Source organism: Rattus norvegicus, chromosome 4 (assembly GCF_021556685.1).
Source record: "Rattus norvegicus strain SHRSP/BbbUtx chromosome 4, alternate assembly SHRSP_T2T, whole genome shotgun sequence".
Lineage (NCBI taxonomy): Eukaryota > Metazoa > Chordata > Mammalia > Rodentia > Muridae > Rattus > Rattus norvegicus.
Window position 1 is genome coordinate 4,247,938 of NC_141537.1, and position 13,921 is coordinate 4,261,858.

At 39.2% G+C, this 13,921-nt stretch overlaps 1 pseudogene; it reads right to left on the reverse strand.

Moving 5' to 3' along the window:
- Positions 1-2,064: 2,064 nt before the first annotated feature.
- LOC147994644 (large ribosomal subunit protein eL8 pseudogene) lies at positions 2,065-2,706 on the reverse strand (annotated as a pseudogene).
- Between the last annotated feature and the right edge of the window lie 11,215 nt (positions 2,707-13,921).

The following is a 13,921-nucleotide window of genomic DNA, read 5'->3' on the forward strand; positions in this document are numbered from 1 at the left end:
AAGATCAAAAACTCAGGTGACAACAAATGCTGATGAAGATGTGGAGAAAGAGGAACACCCCTCCATTGTTGGTGGGATTGCAGACTGGTACAATTCTGGAAATCATTCTGAAAGTTCCTCTGAAAATTGGACATCGAACTAACTGAGGACCCAGCTATACCTCTCTTGGGCATATACCCAAAAGATACCCCAACGTATAACAAAAACGTGCTCCACTATGTTCATAGCAGCCTTATTTATAATAGCCAGAAACTGGAAAGAACCCAGATGCCCTTCTACAGAGGAAGGGATACAGAAAATGTGGTACATCTACACAATGGAATATTACTCAGCTATCAAAAACAATGACTTTGTGAAATTCATAGGCAAATGGATGGAAGTGGAAAATATCATCCTGAGTGAGGTAACCCAATCACAGAAAAAGACACATGGTATGCAATCATTGATAAGTGGATATTAGCCCAAATGCTTGAATTACCCTAGATGCACAGAACAATGAAACTCAAGGATGACATAAATACGAATGCTTCACTTCTTCTTTAAAAGGGGAACAGGGATACCCTTGGGAGGGAATAGGAAGGCAACGTTTAGAACAGAGGCAGAAGGAACACCCATTCAGAGCCACCCAATTAGATAAGATGGATGACGCAAAGAAGTGGAGGCCGACAGGAACCGGATGTAGATCTCTCCTGAGAGACACAGCCAGAATACAGCAAATACATAGGTGAATGCCAGCAGCAAACCACTGAACTGAGAACAGGACCCCCGTTGAAGGAAACAGAGAAAGGACCGGAAGAGGTTGAAGGGACTCAAGACCCCATATAAACAACAATGCCAATCAACCAGAGCTTCCAGGGACTAAGCCACTACCCAAAGACTATACCTTGACTGACCCTTGGCTTCATCCTCATAGGTAGCAATGAATAGCCTAGTAAGAGCACCAGTGGAAGGGGAAGCCCTTGTTCCTGCCAAGACTGAACCCCCAGTGAAGGTTATTGTTAGAGGGAGGGCGGTACTCGGGGGGACGATGGGGAGGGGAACACCCATATAGACAGGAGAGGTGGGGTTAGGGAGATGTTGGCCCGGAAACGGGGAAGGGGAATAACAATTGAAATGTAAATAAGAAATACTCAAATTAATTAAGATGGAAGAAAAAAAAAAGAAACCCAGTAAAATAATGTCCTGTTTTATTTTTAAGATGGGTTGGCTACTAATAAGGTTTTGTCATTTTGCATTAAAGAAAAATAAGGGCTGTAGAGATGGCTTAGTGTTTAAGAGAACTGACTGCTCTTCCAGAGGTCCTGAGTTCAATTCCCAGCAATCACATGGTGGCTCACAGCCATCTGTAACGGGATTCGATTCCCTCTTCTGGTATGTCTGAAGACAGCAGGAGAGTACTTATAAAATAAACAAATAAATCTTTAAAAAAATAAAAATAAACCTTGATGTCAGTCTAAAAAAAATAGAATTCCTCAGTTTCTGGTGATGCAGAACAGCAAATTCATCACACATCTCTTTGGAAAGAAAATTTTACGCACACATACACTTCTGTTCTGTTGGGGAAAGATTCCTCCATAAATCAGCCATGCTAACATTCTCTTCATTAATGAGAATTAATGATTTAGAAAAATGGATCTTTTCCTGTTCATGATATATTTAGAAATATTTTCTCTAATGGTGTAAATCTGCACTAGTTTCTCTACTGATTCTCAGTTTTGCACAGACGGCACTTTAGTGAAGAACAAATGTCACCTGTACCATAGCTACAGAAAGGAAGGATCATGGCAGAAATGGGAAGGGCATCCATTTGGATAACTGAATTCTACCACATTGATAAACTATTTTAAACCAAGACCGCAGATATATGTAAGTCAAATCATCTAACAAAAAATTCTTGAGACAGTGTCTCATCTTCCACATAGAACTAACCAAATATGCTTGAGTGACCACTGAGACATAGATCACAGATTTCTTCCCCTCTGAGCTTGCAGGAATGTATCACCACATCTGTATTTAATTTTGTACTTTTTAAAAATTTTGTAATTATATTTAAGTACAGAAAACTTAAGTGTACATTAAACCAAGTTTAGTGTCGACTTCCTTAGCCTTTGCCTTTTCCAACTTGGCAATGCGAGTCACAGACTTAGGACCCAGGACGTTGCCTCCCCAGTGGCGGCGGATCTTGTCATATCTGTCATTATAATTGGTCCTAATAGCTTCCACCAGCTTAGCCAGAGCACCCTTGTCTTCCGAGTTAACCTGTGTGAAGACAACAGTGGTGCATGTCTTCCTGTGGACCAGGCGCCCCAGACTGGCTTTTCCTTTGATGATGCAGTAGGGCACCCCCATCTTTCGAAAAAGGGCCGGCAGGAAAACCACCAGCTCAATGGGGTCTACATCATGGGCAATCACCACCAGCTGAGCCTTCTTGTTCTCCACCAAGGTAGTGACTGTATTGACCCCTGCTTCTAGGACAAGTGGTCTCTTAGTTGAGATGTCCCCTTTACCAGTAGCTTTCTTCTCAGCGTGGGCCAGCAGCCTTTGCTTCTTCTCCTGCTTTGTCTCTGGCCTGTACTTGTGGGCAAGCTTAAGCAGCTGAGTCGCTGTTTGCCTGTCCAGGGCCTGGGTGAACTGGTTGATGGCAGGAGATATTTTGAGCTGCTTATAGAGGATGCCTCTTGCTGTAGCCTGACGTAGCAGGGCCATTGACGAAGCATGTGAGGTCTCTTTTGGGCTGGATGTCCTGTCTAATGCAGAAGTTCTTAGGCCTTTTCTCAAACAAAGGATTGACCAAGTTTTTGGCCTCCTGTTTCTTGACCAAGGTGAGGGCCAGGGCCACCTTCTTCCCCTTGGCCTTCTTTCCTTTGGGCATCTTGCTCGGCTGGAGGAGAGAGCAATTTTGTACTTTCAAAATTTAATTAATATATATGTGAGATGGTGCTATCTGAGACTAGAAGAGAATATCAAACTTCCCTGGGAATGTAGTTATAGTCATTTGTGAGACAGCTGACCTGGATGCAAGTGAGATCTCTAGGACAGCTCAAAAAAACTTAATTGTGGGGAGGTGGGGGGAGAGTCCGCTATCCATAAGTTTTTAACATGTTTTCTTGTAGCATTAAACTCAAGTTCTCAGTCTAGACAGATATGTACTTTACCAAATAATCTACTACCCCAGTCCCAGTCAACAACTATAACTGAGAATATAAGATATGAATAGAACAGTATCAAGCTTGAGATAGTTACCACGAGTTACAGATTTCTTCACAACCACTTAGTCATAGTAGGGATTGGCATGCTTATAGCTATTCATGAACTTGAATTTTCTAGAGATAGTACTCATTAAAAAAATAACATTTGTGTTAAAATATTCTACAAAATTTAGCTCGTATAAATTAAAATTTAAATAATACTTGTATTTGTTTATTTGTACGTGTGCGAATGCAGTGGAACCAAACCCTGTTTGTTGGAGGTCAGAGGACAACTTGTACTCAGTTCTCCTATTCCTCCATGTTGTTCATGGGGATAAACCATGGGCACTATCAGGTCCGCAAGCTTGGCAGAAGCACTGAGCAAACTCTACTGCACTATGAATAAACTTTTTAATTAGATTTTTTGTTAAAGTTTGCATGCATGTGTTTGTGTCTGTGTCTCTGTGCCTGTATGAGTTCATGTGTATCACACATATCCTGGAACCCAAGAAGAGGCATAACATCCTTTGTACCTGAAACAGGCCGTTGTAATCAGCCTGATATATGTGCTCTGAACCAACCCCAGTTCTCTGCAATAGCAGTAAGTGATCATAGATGCTGATCCAATTATCTACAACCTTATAAACATATTTGATAAGTATTATGAAAAGGCAATCATGAATACACAGATATGTGTGTGTGTGCATGTTCCACTGAAAATTTGGAATGAGGTTTTCATTCCTCAAGTTCTTTAGAAATAAAAAATTCTGCTAAGAAAATCATTAGCTCAAAAGATAATGAAAGTAACATAAATTATTTAGCTCTTTCAAGTATGAAAATCATTTATATTCAACTGAGCAATTCTGTGCTCAATATACACTAGTTGTCTCAGAGGGCTGGAAAAATTCTGTTACACTCATTTTGTACATAAAAGTCCTTGTCTATGGAAACTATTTTCTGACTTTTAAATCAAACATTGAATTTCTGAAAATAATTCTTACTACCAAAATTCTGGCTTTAGCAGAGGAAAGTTTACAACTAGTCAAAGTGGATTATATTACACTGCAATGTGAATGAAAAAGTCAGCAGGAGAAATAGATTCTTTTTTGTTTCAAAACTGTTGATCCTGGCTGTAGTATCACTGGGAAATTTCACTATATCTGTGTATCACACTGCATAGTAGGGTGAGATGATATTATCGAAATGGATCTTATGTAATTGTTTTTAGCAGACATTTACTTATTTCTTGTGGTATAAATATTATGTGGGGGTTTCTACACCACCTTAGATCATTTAGTTCCCACATAAAAGACACAAAACCTTCATATTTATTGTAAGACTTAGTAGCATTAAAGCTGGGTGGATATCAACTCTCTATTATGTCTACTTCCCTATCAATAACTCTGAGATATAACTTTCCATGATTCAGGTAGGCTACTCTTACTCCAAATGGCCAGCCCTCATGCCCATGTTCTCATGAACCATCTACTTCATGGCATCTCCTTCTTTCTTCTTCTCTCTGATTTCCTCCTCATGGTCTCTGCATCAGAATTCAAGCCCAGGAACTGCAGCTCTGCCTGCCTCTCTTCAGCTCAGCTATAGACTGTAGGCATCTTTATTCATACAGTAGTTTTAAACTAAGGAGGAATGTTATATTAGCCTTGGTGCATGTGAGGATCTCCACATCCCTGGGAACAAACAGATTTTGTGGTAGTATTTAACATCATACATAGCAACAGAACACACATCAACAATTAGCAGTTTACAACTGTCACTATTTTTTCATTATTTATGTTTCATTCTTCTTCATTTGGTGGTGTTGGTATAAGAATTTAGTGATTCAGACTTTATCTAGTTTCTGGTGAGAAATCAGGAAGGCCAAATGGTTAATTGAAATTGTATTCAGAACAGTATACCATACAGGTAAGATGTTTGGCACCAAACCTGGCAGTTTTATTGTTTCCTATTTCTTCGATGGTGGAAGGGAAGCTCTAACACCACAAACTGTATTCTGTCTTGTACATAAGATCAAGGCACATATACTAACACTTTCATAGGCATATAAAAATAAGAATGATGTTAAAAAAGTAAGATTGACATAAAAATATAAGAAAACCAGAATATAAGGTCAAAATATGAGCAGAGTGGTCATTCAACGCTGCCATCGTAAAGTTTTCTCATATACGAACTTAGCTGAGCTAATGGAACTGTGAAACCTTAAATGATTATATAAGCTGTACATTTCTGCTGGTCTGGGCTCTTCACATTCCTCCAGCGTGAGGACTGTCTCAAGCCCCAGTGCATTGGTATCCCAAAGTAAACCTACATCAAGACTGAGTCCCGCATGTTTATGGGGTGGTGGGTGCCCTCAGGATTGGAGCGAGAGTCTCCTCGGTCTGAGGGTCTTTCAAAACATATCAGATCCCAGCTGTACCTCATTAAACTTAGAAGAAGATGATAATGAGCACCAAAGAAACTCCATTTAGAGCTGTTTTCATTTGTGGCAAGCTAGCTTCTGGACCAAGAAAGTGCCCTACCTTAATCGTCAGACAGAATGCCACCCAGAAAAGAAAAGAAATCAAAATGAAAACAAATGCATGGAACTTGATTGCCAAGCTTTGCCAATACAGGGTAAGCGAATCCTTGGTAATTCCTGCTTCACATAAGGTTTGTCAGATACTTTGAACAAGAGAGCTGAAGACAGTGCTCCAATGTCTTAGAATACTTTGAAGTGGTCTCGACAGCCAACTGTCTGCCATTTTTAAAAATTTGAAAGTGTTTGTCTGCACTTCCTACTTAGTCAGGAAATATTTCTTCATAGTTGTCTTTTGGTGTTGAATAAAAGATAATCATAGTCTCAATAAAAGTTTAATTTGCTATATTTAAGAAGATTTATTAGACCTAAAAAGATGGTTTTAGGTTGTTAATGCAAGTTAGGATAAAATGTGATTTAGATCCAGAACTCTGAACTCACCAGGATAGGATAGATAAAAGGATATTTTTCTTAATTACCACATACTATGGACTTGGTATTGTAAATATATATCACACCTTATAACTATTATAATTTTTATAATTTTATTCAATTGATATTTGAAATAGAGACAATTATTTTACTTCAAAGGGGAATTACTGAGAGAATATCTAATGTCTATATGAGTATGGCACTTGTTAATAATAAATCTGATGCCTTATTTTTTAGGTGGTAAATAAGAAGTGGGAAATCTGGAAGAAAACATAATTCTGAGATAGAATGCGGCAGTAGACTCACCTTGGAAGATGTGAGGAGAGAGACACTAAGTACCTGAACATGGTTAAGTGGGCATGTTAAAGAATGTAGGTTAAAATAAGTCAGTTATTCTAAATTGTGATCTAGTTAGAGAAGAGCCTCACTATATAGTCAAGCTATTTGTAAATATATCTAGAGTCTGAGTCTTAGTTCTCGGAGCATGGCGCTGTGTGGAAGAACTGGATCAAACTGCTACATTATATTGTTCATGAGTTTTAAGCCAAGCTAAGTTTACAGGGGATATTGTCTAAGCACATACTCAAATAATAAATTATAGATGCCATAAGTTGTTAAAAGTTATGATTTTTGTAGTAGAATCATCCCTCATGTTTGAGTTGAGGTCTTGCAGTTGATTTGGTAAACTAACCTGAAATTAATTAAATGAATGTATTTGAATTTAATTGATAAATTATTGATATTTATCTCCATGGAAATCGTTGAAGGGATAACTTTGTATGGTAAACTGTAGAAAAACACAGAATACATGTCATTACAGTGGATTTAAACTTTTTTTCCCAGATTTCAAGTTGTATTAAAAAGCTTACAGTAATAAAAAAAGCATATTATTGAAATAATAGACACATTAATCAATGTATAGAATTGAAGACTCTGATCCAGATGTAATTCCATACATGTAAAAACACCTTGTTTTTCACAAAGCAAACAAAATTACACACTGGGGAAAACTCAGCATCTTGGCAGACAGATGGTGTGAATAGCAGCATACAGAGAAATGAAAATAGGTCTATATCTCTCACCCTGAACACAACTCAACTCCAAAGGGATCAAGGACTGCACTCAAATCACTGAAAAACCAAAAGCCCTGAACCTGACTTCCTTTTTTCTTTTTTCCTTTTCTTTTTTTTTCTTTCTTTTTTTTTTCACTCCGTATTTGTGAATCCAAAATTCAGTTTAACAGACTGGATGTTTTCCTATCCTGAGTCTCACTGGTCACAGAGCTTCCCACAATGCCTTCTCCCACCACCTCCCACCAGCAGCTGCACAGATGTTGGCTGACCTGCTTCGTGGACACCAGGATGCATCCTCAATTTTTCCCTCTGCTCATCAAAATGTGAAAGTTCACGGTCTGTAGCTTTCTTGCCATAGATGTCCAAGTGGAAAGACATTTCTCTCATCCTGTCAGGATGCTGGAGGTTTTGTGAGTGCCTATGTGGCTCATTTGTTTTTTTTTCTGGGATTTTCCTTTGCGTGTTTGCTTTCTGAGATAAGGTGTTACAAAGCTCAGCCTGACCTCAAACACACTGATGTAGCCAAAGATGACCTTGAGCACTTTGCTCCTCTGGCTTCCACCCTCCAAGAGCTAGGAATATAAGAATCCAATGAATCCTTGCTCTTTGCTTTGGGGACTATGGAGATGGCCCAGATTGGGATACTTCTCTCTCAAGTGTTCTAGCTCACCTGCCCAGGGCTAGAGTTTGCCAGATAGTTTCTCCTGCAACCTCAGAGTCAGTCTGTTCACCAGGAGGCTGCATTAGATAACTTGATCACTTTTCTTTCATCAGGGTTGTTATTAGTTCTTTAAAATCTGTTCGAGTCTCATCCTGATTGTTCTCCTGTGAGCTGACGTTTTAAATCATCAAAAAACAAAAACAAAACAATACAAACAAACAAAAACCTTAGAGTTTTACATTTCTCTGGGCCTTAAATGAGTATCCACAATACCAGCACTGTCCTAGCTCCTAATCACATCAGAGTCCTCATGAGCTCTCACCTTTCTCTGCAGTTGAAGGCAACCTGGAAGAATCAGCAAGTAGTCTGAATGAATGTCACTGAGTCACTGTATGCAAAGCTCTCTACTCTGCAGAAGGTTAGGTGCCACTTCTAGGGAAATCATTGGAATGCACTGGGTGGCACATAATAATTAAGGGGCGACTTTAATTAAGGCTTTGTAGTGAAAACGGCTTTGTGCAACATTAAGAGCTTTTGAATAACTAACTTTGATGCTCTCTTTTCAACCTGAACTTGTCATCCCTGGAAACTGCACAAATAGTGACTTTTAACAGCTTTCGTCTTTTGATGATTCCAGATACTCACTTCTTTCTTGTGACTGAATGCTTTGTGAAAAGTCAGGAATCTGATGAGGTGGCCAGCACTTCTCCTTTCAGGGAAATGTTGGTATTTGTTATTTTTCTCACGGCTGTGACAACATATTCGACTAAATCAACATATCCATTGTTGGTTTGTACTGGCCAGTTAGGACACCGACCTCATGGAGGAGGGGAAGGCAGGGCAGTCAGAGCAGCTCTGGCTATGGTGACAGGAGCCTGAGGCAGCTTATTTCTGTTTCTCTCTGACTGCTCTGGATTTCTGTTACAAGATGTGATCTTGCAGCTTTTCGTGCTGCTTTGATACTTCCTAGCCATGATGAAGTCCTCTCCCTCTGGAACTAGATAAGACAAATTGTCCTGTAATTATCCATCCCTTACAAGATATTCACAGCTACCTGTGGGCTATTTAAAGCCACACAGAATCTGGATCATCTTTGTCTTCCTCCATCTTCCTTCCTTCGTCTGTGAATTTAAACTTTTACAATCAATGGTTGCACTCAATGTTCTCAAAACAACATTGGTTGAATGTATAAGGGAGAGAAACAGGGTGTGTGTGTGAGTGTGGCACGCGCGCACGAGCACGTGTGTGGTGTTTAAGCTCTTTCTTGTGTTGTTTCTTTTCAGCTATTTTGGGGACCATGTAAACGTTAATAGCTTTTCTTTTCTTCTTTTTTTAAATATTTCTGATTTTATTATTTTTTTTATTTCAGTTTTTTATTAACTTGTATATGTTTTATATACATTTCGAGTTTTATTCACTTTCCCGGTTTCCGGGCAAACATCCCCCTAATCCCTCCCCCTCACTTTTTTATGGGTGTTCCCATCCATATCCTCCCCCCATTGCCTCCCTCCCCCCAACAATCTAGTTCACTGGGGGTTCAGTCTTAGCAGGACCCAGGGCTTCCCCTTCCACTGGTGCTCTTACTAGGATATTCATTGCTACCTATGAGGACAGAGACCAGGGTCAGTCCAGGTATAGTCTTTAGGTAGTGGCTTAGTCCCTTGAAGCTCTGGTTGCTTGGCATTGTTGTACATATGGGGTCTCGAGCCCCTTCAAGCTCTTCCAGTTCTTTTTCTGATTATTTCAATGGAGTCCTATTCTCAGTTCAGTGGTTTGCTGCTGGCATTCGTCTCAGTATTTGCTGTATTCTGGCTGTGAGTCTCAGGAGCGATCTACATCCGGCACCTGTCGGACTGCACTTCTTTGCTTCATCCATCTCTTCTAATTGGATGGCTGTATATGTATGGGCCACATGTGGGGCAGGCTCTGAATGGGTGTTCCTTCTGTGTCTGTTTTAATCTTTGCCTCTCAATTCCCTGATAAGGGTATTCTTGTTCCCCTTTTAAAGAATGAGTGAAGCATTCACATTTGGATCATCTGTCTTGAGTTTCATTTTTCTAGGCATCTAGGGTAATTCAAGCATTTGGGCTAATAGCCACTTATCAATGCGTGCATACCTTGTGTGTTTTTCTGTGATTGGGTTACCTCACTCAGGATGATATTTTCCAGTTCCAACCATTTGCCTATGATTATCATAAAGTCATTGTTTATGATAGCTGAGTAATATTCCATTGTGTACATGTACCACATTTTCTGTATCCATTCCTCTGTTGAAGGGCATCTGGGTTCTTTCCAGCTTCTGGCTATTATAAATAAGGCTGCGATGAACATATTGGAGCAAATGTATTTTTTATATGTTGGGGCATCTTTTGGGTAAATGCCCAAGAGAGGTATAGCTGGATCCTCAGGCAGTTCAATGTCCAATTTTCTGAAGAACCACCATACTGATTTCCAGAATGGTTGTACTCCCATCAACAATGGAGGAGTGTTCCTCTTACTCCGCATCCTCGCCAGCATTTGCTGTCACCTGAGTTTTTGATCTTAGCCATTCTGACTGGTGTGAGGTGAAATCTCAGGGTTGTTTTGATTTGCATTTCCCTTATGACTAAAGATGTTGAACATTTCTTTAGGTGTTTCTCAGGCTTTCGGCATTCCTCAGCTGTGAATTCTTTGTTTAGCTCTGAACCCCATATTTTAATAGGGTTATTTGTCTCCCAGTGGTCTAACTTCTTGAGTTCTTTGTATATTTTGGATATAAGGCCTCTATCTGTTGTACGATTGGTAAAGATCTTTTCCCAATATGTTGGTTGCCGTTTTGTCCTAACCACAGTGTCCTTTCCCTTACAGAAGCTTTGCAGATCCCATTTGTCCATTCTTGATCTTAGAGCATAAGCCATTGGTGTTTTGTTCAGGAAATTTTTTCCAGTGCCCATGTGTTCCAGATGCTTCCCTAGTTTTTCTTCTATTAGTTTGAGTGTATCTGGTTTGATGTGGAGGTACTTGATCCACTTGGACTTAAGCTTTGTACAGGGTGATAAGCATGGATCGATCTGCATTCTTCTACATGTTGACCTCCAGTTGAACCAGCACCATTTGCTCAACATGCCATCTTTTTTCCATTGGATGGTTTTGGCTCCTTTGTCAAAACTCAAGTGCCCATAGGTGTGTGGGTTCATTTCTGTGTCTTCAGTTCTGTTCCATTGGTCTATCTGTCTGTCTCTGTACCAATACCATGCAGTTTTTATCACTATTGCTCTGTAATACTGCTTGAGTTCAGGGATAGTGATTCCCCCTGAAGTCCTTTTATTGTTGAGGATAGTTATCGCGATCCTGGATTTTTTGTTATTCCAGATGAATTTGCAAATTGTTCTGTCTAACTCTTTGAAGAATTGGATTGGTATTTTGATGGGGATTGCATTGAATCTGTAGATCGCTTTTGGTAGAATGGCCGTTTTTACTATATTAATCCTGCCAATCCATGAGCATGGGAGGTATTTCCATCTTCTGAGGTCTTCTTCAATTTCTTTCTTCAGAGTCTTGAAGTTCTTATTGTACAAATCTTTCACCTGCTTGGTTAAAATCACACCGAGGTACTTTATAATATTTGGCTCTATTATGAAGGGTGTCGTTTCCCTAATTTCTTTCTCGGCTTGTTTCTCTTATGTGTAGAGGAACACTACTGATTTATTTGAGTTAATTTTATACCCAGCCACTTTGCTGAAGGTGTTTATCAGCTTTAGTAGTTCTCTGGTCGAACTTTTGTTATCACTTAAATATACTATCATATCATCTGCAAATATTGATTTTTTGACTTCTTCTTTTCTGATCTGTATCTCCTTGACCACCTTTTGTTGTCTGATTGCTCTGGCTAGAACTTCAAGAACTATATTGAATAAGTAGGGAGAGAGTGGGCAGCCTTGTCTAGTCCCTGATTTTAGTGGGATTGCTTCATGTTTCTCTCCATTTAGTTTAATGTTAGCAATTGGTTTGCTCTATATTGCTTTTACTATGTTTAGGTATGGGCCTTGAATTCCTATTCTTTCCAGGACTTTTATCATGAAGGGGTGTTGAATATTGTCAAATGCTTTCTCAGCATCTAATGAAATGATCATGTGGTTTTCTTCTTTCAGTTTGTTTATATAATGGATCACGTTGATGATTTTCCATATATTAAAGCATCCCTGCATGCCTGGGATGAAGCCTACTTGATCATGGTGGATGATTGTTTTGATGTGCTCTTGGATTCGGTTTGCCAGAATTTTATTGAGTATTTTTGCGTCGATATTCATAAGGGAAATTGGTCTGAAGTTCCCCTTCTTTGTTGGGTCTTTGTGTGGTTTAGGTATAAGAGTAATTGTGGCTTCATAGAAGGAATTCGGTAGTGCTCCATCTGTTTCAATTTTGTGGAATAGTTTGGATAATATTGGTATGAGGTCTTCTCTGAAGGGCTGATAGAATTCTGCACTAAACCCGTCTGGACCTGAGCTCTTTTTAGTTGGGAGAACTTTAATGACTGCTTCTATTTCCTTATGAGTTATGGGGTTGTTTAACTGATTTATCTGTTCCTGATTTAACTTTGGTACCTGGTATCTGTCTAGGAAATTGTCCATTTCCTGCATATTTTCAAGTTTTGTTGAATATATGCTTTTATAGTAAAATCTGATGATTTTTTGAATTTCCTCTGAATCTGTAGTTATGTCTCCCTTTTCATTTCTGATTTTGTTAATTTGGACACACTCTCTGTGTCCGCTCGTTAGTCTGGCTAAGGGTTTATCTATCTTGTTGATATTCTCAAAGAACCAACTTTTGGTTCTGTTGATTCTTTCTATGGTCCTTTTAGTTTCTACTTGGTTGATTTCCGCTCTGAGTTTGATTATTTCCTGCCTTCTACTCCTCCTGGGTGTATTTGCTTCTTTTTGTTCTACAGCTTTTAGGTGTGCTGTCAAGCTGCTGACATATGCTCTTTCCTGTTTCTTTCTGCAGGCACTCAGCGCTATGAGTTTTCCTCTTAAGCACAGCTTTGACTGTGTCCCATAAGTTTGGGTATGTTGTACCTTCATTTTCATTAAATTCTAAAAAGTCTTTAATTTCTTTCTTTATTTCTTCCTTGACCAGGTTATCATTGAGTAGAACATTGTTCAATTTCCACGTATATGTGGGCATTCTTCCCTTATTTTTATTGAAGACCAGTTTTAGGCCATGGTGCTCTGATAGCACGCATTGGATTATTTCTATCTTTCTGTACCTGTTGAGGCCCGTTTTTTCACCAATTATATGGTCAATTTTGGAGAAAGTACCATGAGGAGCTGAGAAGAAGCCATATCCTTTTGCTTTAGGATAGAATGTTCTATAAATATCCGTTAAGTCCATTTGGCTCATGACTTCTCTTAGTCTGTCGACATCACTGTTTAATTTCTGTTTCCATGATCTGTCCATTGATGAGAGTGGGGTGTTGAAATCTCCCACTATTATTGTGTGAGGTGCAATGTGTGTTTTGAGCTTTAGTAAGGTTTCTTTTACGTATGTAGGTGACCTTGTATTTGGGGCATAGATATTTAGGATTGAGAGTTCATCTTGGTGGAATTTTCCTTTGATGAATATGAAGTCTCCTTCCTCATCTTTTTTGATGAATTTTAGTTGAAAATCGATTTTATTTGATATTAGAATGGCTACTCCAGCTTGCTTCTTCTGACCATTTCCTTGGAAAGTTGTTTTCCAGCCTTTCACTCTGAGGTAGTGTCTGTCTTTGACTCTGAGGTGTGTTTCTTGTAGGCAGCAAATGCAGGGCCCTTGCTGCGTATCCAGTTTGTTAATCTATGTCCTTTTATTGTGGAGTTGAGGCCATTGATGTTGAGACATATTAAGGAATAGTGATTATTGCTTCCTGTTATATTCGTATTTGGATATGAGGTTATGTTTGTGTGCTTTTCTTCTCTTTGTTTTTTTTGCCAAGACGATTAGTTTCTTGCTTCTTCTAGGGTATAGCTTGCCTCCTTATGTTGGGCTTTACCATTTATTATCCTTTGTAGTGCTG